Source organism: Pristiophorus japonicus, unplaced genomic scaffold (genome assembly GCF_044704955.1).
Source record: "Pristiophorus japonicus isolate sPriJap1 unplaced genomic scaffold, sPriJap1.hap1 HAP1_SCAFFOLD_58, whole genome shotgun sequence".
NCBI classification, from domain to species: domain Eukaryota; kingdom Metazoa; phylum Chordata; class Chondrichthyes; family Pristiophoridae; genus Pristiophorus; species Pristiophorus japonicus.
The window spans coordinates 4268020-4287978 of record NW_027254488.1 but is presented as its reverse complement, the minus strand read 5'-3'; the positions used below and the strand labels follow the sequence as shown (position 1 = coordinate 4287978).

Genomic DNA, 19959 nt, shown 5'->3' with positions numbered 1-19959 from the left:
TGAAATATCAACTGTCCTTCAGTAACCATTCAGCAAAACAATCCGGGCGGGAACATTATGTTTAAACTTGCTGCAGAGGAACAATCGGAGGCGAGTTTAGTCTCCTGGCAAATGCTGCCTGACCTGCTGAGATTTCCAGCATTTGCTGTTTTTATTTGCTATTTATTCTCCTGGCAAAGGGCTCCCTTATTCCTTAATTGCTCTTTATTTCACTTCAAGGTCTGTCTCACTATTTCCCCGGTGTCAGGCAGAGATACGCCTGCTGCCCTCATTTATTTCATGTGACAGGATACAAAAGTTTAAAATCAACCTGCAGATGGCCACATACAGCATTAAATAGTCAGGATGGCCGAGCGGTCTCAGGTGCTGTAGGCAGTTTGCAGTTTTTTCTGGAAGTGTGGGTTCAAATCCCACTTCTTCATTATCGTCATTGAGCAAAACTCATTTGCTTGGCACCACGACCAATTCCTTAAAAGTGGAATTCAGCAGTTCACCTGCTCGCTTAACATTTCCGTCTGACCTGGTGCTGGAAGTGGAGATGTTTCCGCAGTGTCGCGGTTAACACGTTCGCCTCACACGCGAAAGCTCACCGGGTGGGAATATTGAATATTTTCTGGAGCTTTCTCCTCATACATGCTCAGGGACGAGTTTGTTCTCCTGTGGAAGGTCATAAGATCATAAACATGTAAGGATCAGGAGCAGGTAAAAATACATCTCCTCACCCCACATCCCCTGCCCCGGATTATTCCTTTTACCAATTATCTTATGTCTGTATCCTCTGGTTACCGACACTCCTGCCCGTGGAAACAGTTTCCCCATAATTCTGAAAATCTCTATTAAATCTCCCCTTGACTGTGATTACTGGGGTTCAATGTGGGGAAGGGTCAGTTCATCCACTTTGCACCGAAGAAAGATCGACCAGTACATGATCTAAAAACATTATGTTCGAGAAGATTCTTTCTGTGAAATAGTCGGTCCTGTTAATTTTAACAAAAGTTGCACCGGATTCCTGGAGTCATAAGTGATATGTCCTTACATTACAGTATAAATGCACACGAGGCCCATGCTTGAGAGAAGGTCAGTCTGTGACCTGTCCTTCATTCCTTAGCACACAAGTGATGGAAGTGGGTGGAGCTTAGTGGGAGTTGTGTACAGACCTCCAAACAGTAGTAGTGATGTTGGGGAGGGCATCAAACAGGAAATTAGGGGTGCGTGCAATAAAGGTGCAGCAGTTATCATGGGTGACTTTAATATGCACATAGATTGGGCTAACCAAACTGGAAGATATACGGTGGAGGATTTGCTGGAGTGCATAAGGGATGGTTTTTTCGACCAATATGTCGAGGAACCAACTAGGGGGGAGGCCATCTTAGACTGGGTGTTATGTCATGAGAGAGGATTAATTAGAAATCTCGTTGTGCGAGGCCCCTTGGGGAAGAGTGACCATAATATGGTGGAATTCTGCTTTGGAATGGAGAATGAAACAGTTAATTCAGAGACCATGGTCCAGAACTTAAAGAAGGCTAACTTTGAAGGTATGAGGCGTGAATTGGCTGGGTTGGATTGGAGAATGATACTTAAGGGGTTGACTGTGGATGGGCAATGGCAGACATTTAGAGACCGCATGGATGAACTACAACAATTGTACATTCCTGTCTGGCATAAAAATAAAAAAGGGAAGGTGGCTCAACCGTGGCTATCAAGGGAAATCATGGATAATATTAAAGCCAAGGAAGTGGCATACAAATTGGCCAGAAATAGCAGCGAACCTGGGGACTGGGAGAAATTTAGAACTCAGCAGAGGAGGACAAAGGGTTTGATTAGGGCAGGGAAAATGGAGTATTAGAAGAAGCTTGCAGGGAACATTAAGACGGATTGCAAAAGTTTCTATAGATATGTAAAGAGAAAAAGGTTAGTAAAGACAAACGTAGGTCCTCTGCAGTCAGAATCAGGGGAAGTCATAACGGGGAACAAAGAAATGGCGGACCAATTGAACAAGTACTTTGGTTCGGTATTCACGAAGGAGGACACGAACAACCTTCCGGTTATAAAAGGGGTCGGGGGGTCTAGTAAGGAGGAGGAACTGAGGGAAATCCTTATTAGCCGGGAAATTGTGTTGGGGAAATTGATGGGATTGAAGGCCGATAAATCCCCAGGGCCTGATGGACTGCATCCCAGAGTACTTCAGGAGGTGGCCTTGGAAATAGTGGATGCGTTGACAGTCATTTTCCAACATTCCATTGACTCTGGATCAGTTCCTATGGAGTGGAGGGTAGCCAATGTAACCCCACTTTTTAAAAAAGGAGGGAGAGAGAAAACAGGGAATTATAGACCGGTCAGCCTGACATCGGTAGTGGGTAAAATGATGGAATCAATTATTAAGGATGTCATGGCAGTGCATTTGGAAAGAGGTGACATGATAGGTCCAAGTCAGCATGGATTTGTGAAAGGGAAATCATGCTTGACAAATCTTCTAGAATTTTTTGAGGATGTTTCCAGTAGAGTGGATAAGGGAGAACCAGTTGATGTGGTATATTTGGACTTTCAGAAGGCGTTCGACAAGGTCCCACACAAGGGATTGATGTGCAAAGTTAGAGCACATGGGATTGGGGGTAGTGTACTGACATGGATTGAGAACTGGTTGTCAGACAGGAAGCAAAGAGTAGGAGTAAATGGGGACTTTTCAGAATGGCAGGCAGTGACTAGTGGGGTACCGCAAGGTTCTGTGCTGGGGCCCCAGCTGTTTACACTGTACATTAATGATTTAGATGAGGGGATTAAATGTAGTATCTCCAAATTTGCGGATGACACTAAGTTGGGTGGCAGTGTGAGCTACGAGGAGGATTCTGTGAGGCTGCAGAGCGACTTGGATAGGTTAGGTGAGTGGGCAAATGCATGGCAGATGAATTATAATGTGGATAAATGTGAGGTTATCCACTTTGGTGGTAAAAACAGAGAGATAGACTATTATCTGAATGGTGACAGATTAGGAAAAGGGGAGGTGCAAAGAGACCTGGGTGTCATGGTACATCAGTTATTGAAGGTTGGCATGCAAGTGCAGCAGGCGGTTAAGAAAGCAAATGGCATGTTGGCCTTCATAGCAAGGGGATTTGAGTATAGGGGCAGGGAGGTGTTGCTACAGTTATACAGGGCTTTGGTGAGGCCACACCTGGAGTATTGTGTACAGTTTTGGTCTCCTAACCTGAGGAAGGACATTCTTGCTATTGAGGGAGTGCAGCGAAGGTTCAACAGACTGATTCCCGGGATGGCGGGACTGACCTATCAAGAAAGACTGGATCAAACGGGCTTGTATTCACTGGAGTTCAGAAGAATGAGAGGGGACCTCATAGAAACATATAAAATTCTGACGGGGTTAGACAGGTTAGATGCAGGAAGAATGTTCCCAATGTTGGGGAAGTCCAGAACCAGAGGTCACAGTCTAAGGATAAGGGGTAAGCCATTTAGGACCGAGATGCGGAGGAACTTCTTCACCCAGAGAGTGGTGAAGCTGTGGAATTCTCTACCACAGAAAGTTGTTGAGGCCAATTCGCTAAATATATTCAAAAAGGAGTTAGATGAGGTCCTTACTACTAGGGGGATCAAGGGGTATGGCGAGAAAGCAGGAATGGGGTACTGAAGTTAAATGTTCAGCCATGAACTCATTGAATGGCGGTGCAGGCTGGAAGGGCCGAATGGCCTACTCCTGCACCTATTTTCTATGTTTCTATGTTTCTATGTTTCCCCTTTTATACCTGAAGGTCCAGGTTAGGCGTGTCTCCCACAAGTTCACCACCTAGTGGTCATTGTTCTCACAGTCTACAACTTGTCAGTTTATGCATGGGTGACAATGCTGGTTGAATACATGACATCACCTTCTACCCCAAAGTCTTATTGGGATCACAGGTTGAGTCTTTCTGGTGGTTTACGCTCTCTTGTCGAGCGTCTGAGTTGGGGCTCCGGTTGTTGGGCGCTGGCCTGTGTGTCTGCTGTTTGCGGTGCCTCAGGCCTATCCGGACTGCCCACAGTGACTGGGCTCTCCTCCCTTTGGTTCCGGTGTTCGGTCACCTGTGCTAGAGTGAACTCTATATCGTGTTCTTCCTCTGCTTCTTCTATGGGGTTATTGAACTTCCTTTTTGTTTGATCCACGTGTTTGCGGCAGATTTGTCCATTGGTAAGTTTAACTGCCAGAATCCTATGGCCCTCTTTGGCAATCATAGTGCCTGCGAGCCATTTAGGCCCTGCAATGTAGTTATGGACAACAACAGGGTCGTTTACACCAATATATCGAGCCCTCGCATTCCTGCCATGGTAGTTATATTGTGATTGGCGCCTGCTCTCAACAATTTCTTTCATGGTGGGGTGTAGAAGGAATAATGGTTTTTGAGCGTCCTTATCATTAGCAGCCCTGCGGGTGGAACCCCTGTGAGCGAGTGTGGTCGGGATCTATTGGCCAACAGGAGGCGTGATAAGTGGCTTTGTCGGGAACCCCCTTGGATTCTGAGCATCCTTTGTTTGATTATCTGCACTTTTTGCTCTACCTGGCCGTTTGAGGCTGGCTTGAACGGTGCCTTTCTGACATGGTTAATTCTATGGCCTGCCATGAAGTCCTGGCATTCAGTGCTTGTGAAGCACGGGCCATTGTCGCTGACCAAGATGTCCGGTAGACCGTGGGCGGCGAACATTGCCCGTAGACTTTCTACCATGGCAGAGGATGTGCTTGAATTTAAAATGTCACACTCGATCCATTTGGAATGCGTGTCGACTGCAACCAAAAACATTTTTCCGATGAAAGGACCTGCGTAGTCATCATGGATGCGTGACCAAGGCTTGGTGGGCCATGGCCAGGGTCTAAGGGGGGCTTCCCTGGGCGCATTGCCCAGCTGGGCACACGTGTTGCACCTGCGAACACAAACTTCCACATCTGCATCTATCCCTGGCCACCAAACGTGTGACCTGGCAATTGCCTTCATCATGACAATGCCCGGATGCTTATTGTGGAGTTCTCTGATGAACACCTCTCTGCCCATCTGGGGCAAGACTACGCGGTTTCCCCATAGTAGGCAATTGGCCTGAATCGAGAGTTCATCCCTGACCCTGTGAAATGGTTTAAATTCCTCAGGGCATGCCCTGTACGTGGCTGCCCAGTCCCCATTCAGGACATATTTCTTGACTAGGGTCTCTATTTGTCCAGACTTTAATCTGACGGGCTGCCACAGGTGAGCCTTCGCTTGTGAAAGCTTAAACAGCCATGACCCTCTCAGCAGCATGCTCGGTAGCCCCCTCAGTTGTGGCTGGTGGGAGCCTGCTGAGTGCATCGGCGCAGTTTTCAGTGCGCGGTCTGTGCCGAATTGTGTAGTCATAGGCAGATAACGTGAGTGCCCACCTCTGTATGCGGGCCGATGCGTTTGCATTTATGGCCTTGTTGTCGGCCAAAAGTGACGTTAGGGGTTTGTGATCTGCCTCCAGCTCAAATTTCCTGCCAAACAGGTACTGGGGCATTATCTTTACCGAATATACACATGCGAGCGCCTCCTTTTCTATCATCGCATAGCCCTTTTCTGCCTGGGACAGACTTCTGGAGGCATAAGCTACCGGCTGTAACTGACCCTTGGCATTGACATGCTGCAACACACACCCGACACCATAGGACGACGCATCGCACGTTAACACAAGTTTCTTACATGGGTCATATCGCATTAACAGATTGTTGGAACATAACAAATTGTGTGCTCTATTAAAAGCCCTTTCCTGGCTGTCCCCCCAGACCCATTCGCGACCTTTGCTTAGGAGCACGTGTAGCGGCTCGAGCAGCGTGCTCAATTTGGGAAGAAAGTTACCAAATAGTTGGGGAGCCCCAGGAACAAACGCAGCTCCGTCGTGTTACGGGGTCTGGGTGCTCTCTGGATCGCTTCCGTCTTGGACGCAGTAGGGCTCATCCCGTCTACTCCTACCCTCATCCCCAGGAATTCTACCTCTGGAGCTAGGAAGATGCACTTCGCCTTTTTCAGTCGCAGCCCTACCCGGTCCAGTCTGCGCAGCACCTCCTCCAGGTTGTGGAGGTGTTCTTCAGTATCGTAACCCGTGATGAGGATGTCGTCCTGAAAAACCACCGTCCCTGGAATCGACTTGAGGAGGCTTTCCATATTTCATTGGAAGATCGCGGCGGCCGAGCGAATCCCGAACGGACATCTGTTGTACGCAAACAACCACTTGTGTGTCATGATGGTGGTCAGCTTCTTCAACTCACTCGCCAGCTCCTGGGTCATGAAAGCTGAGGTCAATTTTGAAAAAACTTTGCCACCGGATAGTGTCGCAAAGAGGTCCTCCGCTTTCGATAACGGGTACTGGTCTTGGAGTGACACCCGATTAATGTTGGCCTTTGCAATCACCATATATCCTGACCGACCCAACCGCCTTGAGCATCGGAACAATCGGGCTCGCCCAGTCACTGAATTCGACTGGCAAGATGATGCCTTCCCTCTGCAGGCGGTCCAATTCGCCTTCTATCTTTTCGCACATCACGTACGGCACCGCTCTGGCCTTGTGGTGCACTGGCCTGGCGTACCCCAGGTTCCTTGTCTTCTGAGCAATGAACATTTGAAACCAATTTCAAAAATTCAGAGTGTGTTAAGTCAGATAGGGTGTAAAATATCATCGATGATGAAAGCTCCTGAAATTATTCCAGTTCAGTTATTGAAGTATTGACTGTAAATCTGCAAAACAATCCGGGTGGGAATATTGGCCCAAAAATTCCGGTTGGAGGCTTCCCGCGGACAATTCCTTTCCGATCGGTGATGTTTTAATCACCCCGCTTCCCACAGAGTTTAATTAATTGCATGTAATTATTTGAAAAAAGTTTGAATTAAAAAGTTACTTTCCGAACTCGGACTCCCTCTGTGAATGCCTAACCACTAAACGAGCAGGATACGCATTAAATAATTTAATTCCAGACGTAATATTTTCTTTGCTGTTTCACAATAACCAGACCTATGCTCCAAAATCTGTCTCACCGTTTCCCCGGTGTCAGTCAGAGAAGCACATGGGACTGAATCAGTGACTTTGCTTTTTCGTCCTGTCTTCTGAAGCGCCGCACGGTCCCACTCCGACAGTCAATGAGCTGTTGGGACGTTGGTGTATCCAGGCTGTGGGTGGCCACCCCGAGCGCAGCAGAGGGGTTTCTGCATTAGTTCTTGGTGGGGACAGTATTTCCCCTTCTCTCTTCCTCTTGTCTATATCCCTCTGCTTTGTTTTCTGTATTTATTCCCCCGGCCTCATTTTCTGTGTTTAAAAGGGAACAAAAGATGAAGTGGGCGACACTCTGGAACAATTTCTCTCACTCAAATATATCTATTTAGTGAAGTGAAATAAAGAGCAATTAAAGAATAAGGGAGAAGCCACTGTCGCCCTTTTGACAGAAGAATAAACTCGCCCATGACTGTTCATCCACAGCAAGTTTAAACATAATCTTCCTGCACGGGATCCTTTCACGTGGAAAGCAAACATGATAAGGGCTCCACTGCGGAAACCGCTCTGACCAGAAGTACAGCAGAGGGCAGCTGACCAGTGAATGCCTTCTGTGCTGATCGGGAATGTGTTGGCTCACCTTAAACAACTTCTGTCCCTCACTGACAGCTGTCAATCCTTCTCCTCCGCTGCCCTTTACACAAACATGTCACTGATCCCCACCCACCACCCCACAACCCCATCGTGTTATCTTCCATGTTAGCACAGTCGGGCCGCGGAGACACCTACTCTCTCCCCGCAGTTAGTGAACTCAGTCAGTCTGTAAAATTAAAGGGGAACAAGTGTCCCGCAAAGGGCAGGTGAAGGGAGAGAGTCTGTAACCTGGGTTTAATTGGTTGTCAAAGGCTACCCGTCCTGTTGTGTATTTCCAGAAGTTTCCTGCTTTCACGGGTGGAGATACCGGGGCTGGACCATGCTCCTAAAATACAATGAGATCGGGATAAAAGTTCCTCACATACTCAGGGCAAAATAAATGATTGAAGTTCTACAATGGATTAATTAATGATGTTTAAATCAATGAATCTTTTTTTCACATGAGATGCATGTAACTCTTTCTTGTAAGGTTTTAATTTTGATGGAAGTGCAATTTCCCTGGCCGGAAATCGACCCAGGGCCGCGGTGGTGAGAACGCCGAATCCTAATCACTGGACCACCAGGGAACGCTGCATTGCTGCATCGCTGCATCGTAATGCTTGGTGTCATTATTGTCCTTTTCAATCCACTTTATTCACACCGAAACATATTGTAACAGTGATCTGAATTTAACGCCACGTGATTCTTTGAAGTCACCTTTCAATGATTGGGTAAAACCACTCCTTATACCACCGAAAAATAGCTTCGATTCCAGGTCAGGGCGGTAACTTCTGTAACAGCTTTTTTCAATTCAAAACCTAATAAATTTGACGACATGCAGCAAATATGAAAAAATAAGAATTAATTTAATCACCGTTAAATAACCGATTACCTTTTTCAAGATGAAATAAATAATAATATAGGTACTGAGGGACAGTAGTATCTTTAATCATTCATTTTCTCTTTACATGTGATGAATTTTTATCCCTATCTCATTTACATGCTGTATGAGAAATTGTAAGTGTTTATGACTCAGTTGTAAAACCATTGATTGTGTGTGTGTCTATTCTTGATAGGAGGAGCACTTGAGACCGAAGTTCCAGTTCTATATATGTCTCAATAGAATCAATTTTAACCAGTTCCTTTAAACCCAATAACATAATTTATTTTGAGTGGGCTGGATGGAGGAACATGATACATGTAAAAAATTGTTATCGTTTTACTTGTGCTGAATGCTCATAAAAGTATTGGAGTGGAAACTCACTGGATAACAGCACAGCTTGCAATGTTTGCGGAATATATTCGTGCAGCCAAAATGCACGATGACAACCCGGAACTGTGCGGCACCGAATCCTCGGGGAAAAACATTAAAAGGCTTCGCCCGGAGATGGGTTTGGATTACCCACCTTTCAATTACCAGCCGATTGCGCTAAACCATTGCGCCACAGATACACACTGCAAGACATGCAAAACCAGGGTGTCAGTCAGTTAAAGCTTCAGGTTGCTCCGACCGGGATGGAACTTATCCACTCTCAGTTGTACTTTTCCCAAGTAAAGGGTGGGACATTCATTGTGGATGTGTGGAAGCAGTCTGGCCCCGCACACTGCAGACACTTCCATGTCACCACCAACCAGCTCTCCCACAACCGGTGCGATCTACTTTCCAGCCTTCCGGTGCCTTGTCTGTGACGAAGTATGTTTCAAAAGTTTTGCCATATTTGGTTCCATGGTGTAATGGTGAGCCCTCTTGATTTTAAATCTAGCGATCTGAGTTTAAATCTCGGTGAAACCTAAATTCTTGTTGTCCCAGCTGCTTCAAATTTGGGACAAACAAGTGAAAGACACCTGGTGCTGGTGGGCAGTTTTGTTGCCTTTGTCATTGAAGCTTGATCTACAAGTCGAGTTGTCAAATTGTTTGCTCAACCGTCAGTTATCTGCTACAAATCAGCGGAGGACAAATCACTTTGTTGTCTAATGCTGCCTTTGCCTGCACAATGTGTGCTGAGATTATCTGTGCAATATGCATTCCGCAGGATGAATAAAAGCAATGCTTTTTGAAATGCAGGCACTGCATGTTTTGCACTCGACAAAACGTTGCATTTTCTTTTCATTCATTTTACATTAATGCATTGCAATGCCAACGCACTTTTTACGTGGCAAGATCGATAATTAGCAGAGCAGAATGAAAAGATCGCAAAGTTTCTGTTTAAAGAATGGACTCAGTCGAGAATATTTTGTGGATTTTATTTTTCTGAGGCTATTTTCCCTGTGCTGGGGACACCCTGCGCAGATATGTGAAAAAGCTGGTTTTGTTAAAACTCCAGAGAACGCATGGAAGTTAGCTGGGACATATCAGCTGTCAGTCATCCATTGACAAAGGAGCTGCCGGCCAGGAAGGGGGGCCACTGACAAAGCCACTCTAATTTGTAAAAGCACTTCTCACTTCCATCTCAGAAGGAGACACAGAATAATGAACCCACCAGCCTGGCCAGCCAAGGAGGAGCTGGGTCTTTCCCAACACAAAGGCTCAGAGAGATGCCCAGACTAAGGGCCATCAGCCCAATGCATGGGTGGGATGGCCCATCACTGACTAAGTACCCGTGCTTAGAAACAAAGGGGTTTTAAAGATTGGCGGGAAAGATAGGGGTAGCAAGACTCCCAGAAAGACAGGGTCCTTTCCACTTTATTTTTAGCTTGGAGCTTGGTGTGAAGCTTGGAGCTTGCAGCTTGCAGCTTGTGTCTAGAGAGAGCCCCCTCTCCCTCTCGCTCTCGCTCTACCGATCGATGTACCAGAGGAAGGGGCCGCAGTTTTGCAGAAGAAGCCACCGAGACTGAAGACCAGGCACTGAGCTGAGCAAGGAAACCGGCTGCGTGTGGTGGTGAACATGGTCGGGAGTGTCCCAAGCCAGTAACCAGATATCCCAGGCCAGCTGGGTAAGGGCTCAGGGTTTTCTCAGAAGTGAAGCTTTTCAGGGCTGTTCTGTGGAGGGTAATTCATTGGTAGGGGTGGGGTTAGAATCCACCAGGGAATTACTGCGTGTTACTAGGTTCATTTCTGTACTGTATGTATATTGTTTGTAACCTGGATTTAATTCTCCACAGAGACAGTGATTTAGTTTAGCAGTGCATGTTTTAGCCATTGTCTGTTAGACCAAATAAATATAGTACGATTTATCACCGAAGCATCCCTTTCTGTGACTCATTTAATTTACACTCTGAATAATAATTCCCGGATCTAGAACTTTCGTAAGGTGGGGGCGATTCAAACCGTCCGTCTGGCAATTGGGCGAGGATCACAAACACTTACAATATTTACGAAAGGATATACTTGCTTTGGAGGCAGTTCAGAGAAGGTTCACTGGGTTGACTCCGGAGATGAGGGGTTGACTTATGAGAAAAGGTTGAGTAGGTTGGGCCTCTACTCATTGGAATTCAGAAGAATGAGAGGTGATCTTATCGAAACGTATAAGGTAATGAGGGAGCTTGATAAGGTGGATGCAGAGAGGATGGTTCCACTGATAGGGGAGACTAGAACTTGGGGACATAATCTCAGAATAAGGGGCCTCCCATTTAAATCTGTGATGAAAGGAATTTCTTCTCTCAGAGGGTTGTAAATATGTCGAACTCACTGCCTCAGAAAGCTGAGAAAGCCACGACATTTGATAAATTTAAGACAGAGATAGCTTCTTAACTGATAAGGGAATAAGGCTTATGGGGAACGGGCAGGGATGTGGACTTGAGTCCATGATCGGATCAGCCATGACCATATTAAATGGCGGAGCAGGCTCGAGGGGCCATATGGCCTACTCCTGCTCCTAGTTCTTAAGTTCTTATGTTCTGAATAGCGACACACAAAAAAATGCTTTGATCATGGTTACACCTTATCTTCACGTTTGTCAAACAGTTGGCTCATTGGTCTCGGGCTGTGATTTCCCTTCGGAGTTGTTCATTGAAATTTACGAGGGGTCCCAGAGGAGCCCTGATATTGCTCGCATATTTTGAAATTGCATCGAACTTTTGCAAAGAAGGACTTGCATATATGCAGCGCCTTTCAGGAACTCATGATGCCCCAAAGCGCTTTACAGCCATTGAGTTATGTTTGAAGTGTTGTAGTTTGGGGAAAGATGTGCCCAGATCACCAAATATGAACCTCAACTCTTTGCAAAGAGTTTGGTGCAAACAATCAGGCGTCTCAGGGACTTGGACTTTCTTTGAATAAGTTTTGCTTGTACCTGCATTCAAGCTTGAAACAGCAACTGGGCTTCCATCTCACGGGACGTTTGGGGTTGATGTGCGTCGCTTTCAATCTTGGAAATTTCACCAAGCAAAGAAACGGTGAATCCAACTGTCCCTGTAAGCATTTAGTTCCCATTTAATCACAGGAATATCCTCAGCCAGGAGCTGAAAAGGAATTAAAACTTAATACCGGCTTCGCGACAATCAGAATACTTTGTCACAGACAAGGCACCGGAAGGCTGGAAGGCAGATCACACCGGTTGTGGGAGAGCTGGTTGGTGGTGACATGGAAGTATCTGCAGTGTGCGGAACCAGACTGCTTCCACGCATCCACAATGAATGTCCCTTCATTTATTTGGGAAAAGTACAACTGAGAGTGGACAAGTTCCATACCGTTCAGAGCAAACTGAAGCTTTAACTGACTGACACCCTGGTTGTGGATGTGTTGCACCTTATACTTCCATCCGTCCCTGTGGCGCAATGGTTTAGTGCTTTTGGCTGTTAACCAAAAGGTTGGTGGTTCAAGCCCACCCAGGTCCAAAGTGTTTAACTGTTTTTCCCCGAGTGTTCGGTGCCGCACAGTCCCAGGTAGTCATTGTGCGTTTTGGCTGCACGACTATATTCCGCAAATGTTGCCAGCAGTGCTATTATCCAGTTTGTTCCCACTCCAATATTTTATGAGCATTCAGTTCAAGTAAAACGATAACAATTTTTTACATGGATCATGTTCCTCCATCCAGCCCACTAGAAATAAATTATGTGATTGGGTTTAAAGAAACTGGTGGAAATTGATTCTATTGATACATATATGGGGCCCAAGTTTCCACATGATTTGCGCCTGATTTTTAGGAGCAACTGGTGGAGAACAGACTATCTTAGAAATCGCAATTCTCCACATTATATTTTCTGCAGTTCTAGTCAGGTAGAACAGTTCCACTTTGGAACAGAATTTTTTCTTCAAAAGGGGGCATGTCCGGCCACTGACGCCTGATTTCAAAGTTTCCACAGTGAAAACGTCCTCCAAACTAAGTTAGAATGTAGCAAGTGAAGATTTTTGTCGAACTGAAAAAACCTGTTCTCCACATTGAAAAATCAGGCGCAGATTACAAATTAGGCGAACATACGCAAGAACATAAGAACATAAGGAATAGGAGCAGGAGTCGGCCATACGCCCCTCGAGCCTGTTCCATCATTTAATACGATCATGGCCGATCCGATCATGGACTCAGGTCAACTTCCCTGCCCGCTCCTCAAAGCACAGGACAAATGATTGTAGTATCGACTGTCCCTCAGTTAGCATTTCTTTGATTGTGCAAAAGAAGGTGAGGGGTTAATTTCCCGTGAAAGCAACACAAAAGCAATTTACACAGATGCCGTCGAGGCTATCTGTTCTCAAGTGCCTGTTTTTGTTTCACACTGTCCATCGCAGCTTGTACTTCAGTCTTGAAAGGTAAAAAGTGCATTGGCATTGCAATGCATTCATGTAAATGCTTGGCATGAAAAGAAAATGCAAATTTTTTCGAGTACAAAACATGCAGTGCCTGCCTTTCAAAAAGCGTTGCTTTTATTCATCCTGCTGAAAGCATATTGCACAGATAATCTCAGCACACATTGTGCAGGTAAAGGCAGCATTAGATAAAAAAACTGGTTTCTGCTCCGCTGATTTGTAACAGGTAACTGATGGTTGAACACACGATTTGACAACTGGACTCGCAGATCAAGCATCACTGACAAAGGCAACACAACTGCCCACCAACACCAGTTGTCTTTCACTTGTTTGTCCCAAATTTTCAGCCACTGGGACAACAAGAATTGAGGTTCCACTGATATTTGAACTCAGATCACTGGATTCAAAGTCCAGAGTGCTCACCATTACACCATGGAACCAACCACACAACAATCTTTGAAACAGTTCTCAAAAACAAAAAAATCATCTCCAACATTGCACTTTGGCTCGGCCTTTTCTCATGTTTCATGTCAGTTTCCCTTCTTTGCACTCTGATAATTATCGACGCAGAGCAATTCACACAGATGCCGTCGAGTAGCTGTTTCTGTTTCACACTGTTCATCACAGCTTGTACTTCAGTCTTGCCAGGTAAAAAGTGCGTTGGCATTGCAATGCATTAATGTAAAATGCTTGGCATGAAAAGAAAATGCAACGTTTTTTCGAGTGCAAAGGTTCACCAGACTGATTCACGGGATGGCAGGACCGACATATGAGGAGAGACTGGATCGACTGTGCCTTTATTCACTGGAGTTTAGAAGAATGAGAGGGGATCTCATAGAAACAAATAAAATTTTGATGGGACTGGACAGGTTAGATGCAGGAAGAATTTTGCCAATATTGGGGAAGTCCAGAACCATGGAACACAGTCTCGGAATAATGGGTAAGCCATTTAGGACCGAGATGAGGAGAACCTTCTTCACTCAGAAAGTTGTTAACCTGTGCAATTCACTACTGCAGAGAGTTTTTGATAACAGTTCATTGGATATATTCAAGAGGGAGTTAGATGTGGCCCTGACGGCTAAAGGGATCAAGAGGTATGGAGACAAAGAAGGAATTGGGTACTGAGGTGAATGATCAGCCATGATCTTATTGTGTGATGGTGCAGGCTCGAAGGGCTGAATGGCCGACTCCTGCAAGTATTTTCTATGTTTCTATGTTTCTATGCAGTGCCTGCATTTCAAAAAGCGTTGCTTTTATTCATCCTGCGGAATGCATATTGCACAGATAATCTCAGCACACATTGTGCAGGCAAAGGCAGCATTCGACAACAAACTGATTTCTCCTCCGCTGATTTGTAAAAGGTAACTGATTGTTGAGCAGACGATTTGACAACAAGACTTGTGGATCAAGCATCAATGACAAAGGCAACAAAACTTCCCTCCAGCACCAGGTATCTTTCACTTGTTTGTCCCTAAATTTCAGCAGTTGGGACAACAAGCATTCAGGTTCTACTGAGATTTGAACTCAGATAATTGGATTTAAAGTCCAGAGTGCTCACCATTACACCATGGAACCAACTACACCAAAATCTTTGAAACATTTCTCAAAAACAGCAAAATCATCTCCAACATTACACTTTGGTTCGGCCTTTTTTTATCTCTCGTGGCAGTGCCTGTATTTCAAAAAGCGTTATTTTTGTTCATCTTGCTGAATACATATTGCACAGATAATCTCAGCACACATTGTGCAGGTAAAGGCAGTATTATAGACAATAAACTGTTTTCTCCTCCGCTGATTCGTAACAGGTAACTGATGGTTAGCAACATAGAAACATAGAAAAAAACAGGTGCAGGATTAAGCCATTCGACCCTTCGAGCCTTCCCCGCCATTCTATAAGATCATGGCTGACCATTCCTTCAGTACCCCCATCCTGCTTTCTCTCCATACCCCTTGATCCCCTAAACCGTAAGAGCCATATCTAACTCCCTCTTGAATATATCCAATGAACTGGCATCAACAACTCTCTGCGGCAGGAAATTCCACAGGTTAAGAACTCTCTGAGTGAAGAAGTTTCTCCTCATCTTGGTCCTAAATGGCCTACCCCTTATCCTAAGACTATAACCCCTGGTTCTGGACTTCCCCAACATCGGGAACATTCTTCCTGTATCTAACCTGTCCAGTCCCGTCAGAATCTTATACGTTTCTATGAGATCCCCTCTCATCCTTCAAAACTCCAGTGAATGAACACACGATTTGGCAACGAGACTTGTCGATCAAGCATCAATGACAAAGGCAACAAAACTGCCCACCAGGTGTCTTTCATCTGTTTGTCCCAAATTTTCAGCAGCTGGGACAACAAGCATTTAGGTTCCCCCAAGATTTGAACTCAGATCGCTGAATTCAGAGTCCTTACCATTACACCATGGAACCAACAATGCAAAAATTATTTGAAACATTTCTCAAAAACAATAAAATCATCTCCAACATTACACTTTGGCTCAGACTTTTCTCTTCCATAGCGTTCCCCTCTTTACGTTCTGCTAATTATCGATGCAGACCAATTCACACAGATGCCGTCGAGGCTTTGGGTTCTCAAGTGCCTGTTTTTGTTCAACACTGTTCATCACAGCTTGTACTTCAGTCTTGACAGGTAAAAAGTGCATTGGCATTGCAATGCATTAATGTAAATGCTTGGCATGAAAAGAAAATGCAAATGTTTTCGAGTACAAAACATGCAGTGCCTGCATTTCAAAAAGCGTTGCTTTTATTCATCCTGCTGAAAGCATATTGCACAGATAATCTCAGCACACATTGTGCAGGTAAAGGCAGTATTATAGACAATAAACTGATTTATCCTCCGCTGATTTGTAACACGTAACTGATGGTTAGCACCATAGAAACATAGAAAAAAACAGGTGCAGGATTAGGCCATTCGAGCCTTCCCCGCCATTCTATAAGATCATGGCTGACCATTCCTTCAGTACCCCCATCCTGCTTTCTCTCCATACCCCTTGATCCCCTTAACCGTAAGAGCCATATCTAACTCCCTCTTGAATATATCCAATGAACTGGCATCAACAACTCTCTGCGGCAGGAAATTCCACAGGTTAAGAACTCTCTGAGTGAAGAAGTTTCTCCTCATCTTGGTCCTAAATGGCCTACCCCTTATCCTAAGACTATAACCCCTGGTTCTGGACTTCCCCAACATCGGGAAGATTCTTCCTGTATCTAACCTGTCCAGTCCCGTCAGAATCTTATACGTTTCTATGAGATCCACTCTCATCCTTCTAAACTCCAGTGAATGAACACACGATTTGGCAACGAGACTTGTCGATCAAGCATCAATGACAAAGGCAACAAAACTGCCCACCAGGTGTCTTTCATCTGTTTGTCCCAAATTTTCAGCAGCTGGGTCAACAAGCATTCAGGTTCCCCCAAGATTTGAACTCAGATCGCTGAATTCAGAGTCCTTACCATTGCACCATGGAACCAACAATGCAAAAATTATTTGAAACATTTCTCAAAAACAATAAAATCATCTCCAACATTACACTTATGCTCAGACCTTTCTCTTCCATAGCGTTCCCCTCTTTACGTTCTGCTAATTATCGATGCAGACCAATTCACACAGATGCCGTCGAGGCTTTGGGTTCTCAAGTGCCTGTTTTTGTTTTACACTGTTCATCACAGCTTGTACTTCAGTCTTGACAGGTAAAAAGTGCATTGGCATTGCAATGCATTAATGGAAATGCTTGGCATGAAAAGAAAATGCAAATTTTTTCGAGTACAAAACATGCAGTGCCTGCATTTCAAAAAGCGGTGCTTTTATTCATCCTGCTGAAAGCATATTGCACAGATAATCTCAGCACACATTGTGCAGGTAAAGGCAGCATTAGATAAAAAAACTGGTTTCTCCTCCGCTGATTTGTAACAGGTAACTGATGGTTGAACACACGATTTGACAACGAGACTCGCAGATCAAGCATCACTGACAAAGGCAACACAACTGCCCACCAACACCAGGTGTCTTTCACTTGTTTGTCCCAAATTTTCAGCCACTGGGACAACAAGAATCGAGGTTCCACTGATATTTGAACTCAGGTCACTGGATTCAAAGTCCAGAGTGCTCACCATTACACCATGGAACCAACCACACAAAAATCTTTGAAACAGTTCTCAAAAACAAAAAAATCATCTCCAACATTGCACTTTGGCTCGGCCTTTTCTCATGTTTCATGTCAGTTTCCCTTCTTTGCACTCTGCTAATTATCGACGCAGAGCAATTCACACAGATGCCGTCGAGTAGCTGTTTCTGTTTCACACTGTTCATCACAGCTTGTACTTCAGTCTTGCCAGGTAAAAAGTGCGTTGGCATTGCAATGCATTAATGTAAAATGCTTGGCATGAAAAGAAAATGCAACGTTTTGTCGAGTGCAAAAGTTTACCAGACTGATTCGCGTGATGGCAGGGCCGACATATGAGGAGAGACTGGATCGACTGTGCCTTTATTCACTGGAGTTTAGAAGAATGAGAGGGGATCTCATAGAAACATATAAAATTTTGATGGGACCGGACAGGTTAGATGCAGGAAGAATGTTCCCAATATTGGGGAAGTCCAGACCCATGGAACACAGTCTCGGAATAATGGGTAAGCCATTTAGGACCGAGATGAGGAGAACCTTCTTCACTCAGAAAGTTGTTAACCTGTGCAATTCACTACAGCAGAGAGTTTTTGATAACAGTTCATTGGATATATTCAAGAGGGAGTTAGATGTGGCCCTGACGGCTAAAGGGATCAAGAGGTATGGAGACAAAGCAGGAATTGGGTACTGAGGTGAATGATCAGCCATGATCTTATTGTGTGATGGTGCAGGCTCGAAGGGCTGAATGGCCTACTCCTGCAAGTATTTTCTATGTTTCGATGTTTCTATGAAGTGCCTGCATTTCAAAAAGCGTTGCTTTTATTCATCCTGCGGAATGCATATTGCACAGATAATCTCAGCACACATTGTGCAGGCAAAGGCAGCATTAGACAACAAACTGATTTCTCCTCCGCTGATTTGTAAAATGTAACTGATTGTTGAGCAGACGATTTGACAACTCGACTTGAGGATCAAGCATCAATGACAAAGGCAACAAAACTTCCCTCCAGCACCAGGTATCTTTCACTTGTTTGTCCCGAAATTTCAGCAGTTGGGACAACAAGCATTCAGGTTCTACTGAGATTTGAACTCAGATAATTAGATTTAAAGTCCAGAGCGCTCACCATTACACCATAGAACCAACTACACCAAAATCTTTGAAACATTTCTCAAAAACAGCAAAATCATCTCCAACATTACACTTTGGTTCGGCCTTTTTTATCTCTCGTTGCAGTGCCTGTATTTCAAAAAGCGTTATTTTTGTTCATCTTGCTGAATACATATTACACAGATAATCTCAGCACACATTGTGCAGGTAAAGGCAGTATTATAGGCAATAAACTGATTTCTCCTCCGCTGATTTGTAACAGGTAACTGATGGTTAGCAACATAGAAACATGGAAAAAAAACAGGTGCAGGATTAGGCCATTCGGCCCTTCGAGCCTTCCCCGCCATTCTATAAGATCATGGCTGACCATTCCTTCAGTACCCCCATCCAGCTTTCTCTCCATACCCCTTGATCCCCTTAACCGTAAGAGCCATATCTAACTCCCTCTTGAATATATCCAATGAACTGGCATCAACAACTCTCTGCGGCAGGAAATTCCACAGGTTAAGAACTCTCTGAGTGAAGAAGTATCTCCTCATCTTGGTCCTAAATGGCCTACCCCTTATCCTAAGACTATAACCCCTGGTTCTGGACTTCCCCAACATCGGGAACATTCTTCCTGCATCTAACCTGTCCAGTCCCGTCAGAATCTTATACGTTTCTATGAGATCCCCTCTCATCCTTCTAAACTCCAGTGAATGAACACACGATTTGGCAACGAGACTTGTCGATCAAGCATCAATGACAAAGGCAACAAAACTGCCCACCAGGTGTCTTTCATCTGTTTGTCCCAAATTTTCAGCAGCTGGGTCAACAAGCATTCAGGTTCCCCCAAGATTTGAACTCAGATCGCTGAATTCAGAGTCCTTACCATTACACCATGGAACCAACAATGCAAAAATTATTTGAAACATTTCTCAAAAACAATAAAATCATCTCCAACATTACACTTTGGCTCAGACTTTTCTCTTCCATAGCGTTCCCCTCTTTACGTTCTGCTAATTATCGATGCAGACCAATTCACACAGATGCCGTCGAGGCTTTGGGTTCTCAAGTGCCTGTTTTTGTTTCACACTGTTCATCACAGCTTGTACTTCAGTCTTGACAGGTAAAAAGTGCATTGGCATTGCAATGCATTAATGTAAATGCTTGGCATGAAAAGAAAATGCAAATTTTTTCGAGTGCAAAACATGCAGTGCCTGCATTTCAAAAAGCGTTGCTTTCATTCATCCTGCTGAAAGCATATTGCACAGATAATCTCAGCACACATTGTGCAGGTAAAGGCAGCATAAGATAAAAAACTGGTTTATCCTCCGCTGATTTGTAACAGGTAACTGATGGATGAACACACGATTTGACAACTAGACTCGCAGATCAAGCATCACTGACAAAGGCAACACAACTGCCCACTTGTCTTTCACTTGTTTGTC

General features: G+C 44.7%; 3 non-coding genes across 3 annotated transcripts; 1 reads left to right on the top strand and 2 right to left on the bottom strand.

Annotated features, from left to right (window-relative positions):
- The first annotated feature begins 12298 nt into the window (after positions 1–12298).
- trnan-guu (transfer RNA asparagine (anticodon GUU)) lies at positions 12299–12372 on the top strand. Its single transcript has one exon. It is a non-coding gene; the product is annotated as a tRNA-Asn (tRNA).
- A 1275-nt stretch (positions 12373–13647) lies between these two features.
- On the bottom strand, positions 13648–13719 carry trnaq-uug (transfer RNA glutamine (anticodon UUG)). The gene has a single exon. It is a non-coding gene; the product is annotated as a tRNA-Gln (tRNA).
- A 3636-nt stretch (positions 13720–17355) lies between these two features.
- On the bottom strand, positions 17356–17427 carry trnaq-uug (transfer RNA glutamine (anticodon UUG)). Its single transcript has one exon. It is a non-coding gene; the product is annotated as a tRNA-Gln (tRNA).
- Between the last annotated feature and the right edge of the window lie 2532 nt (positions 17428–19959).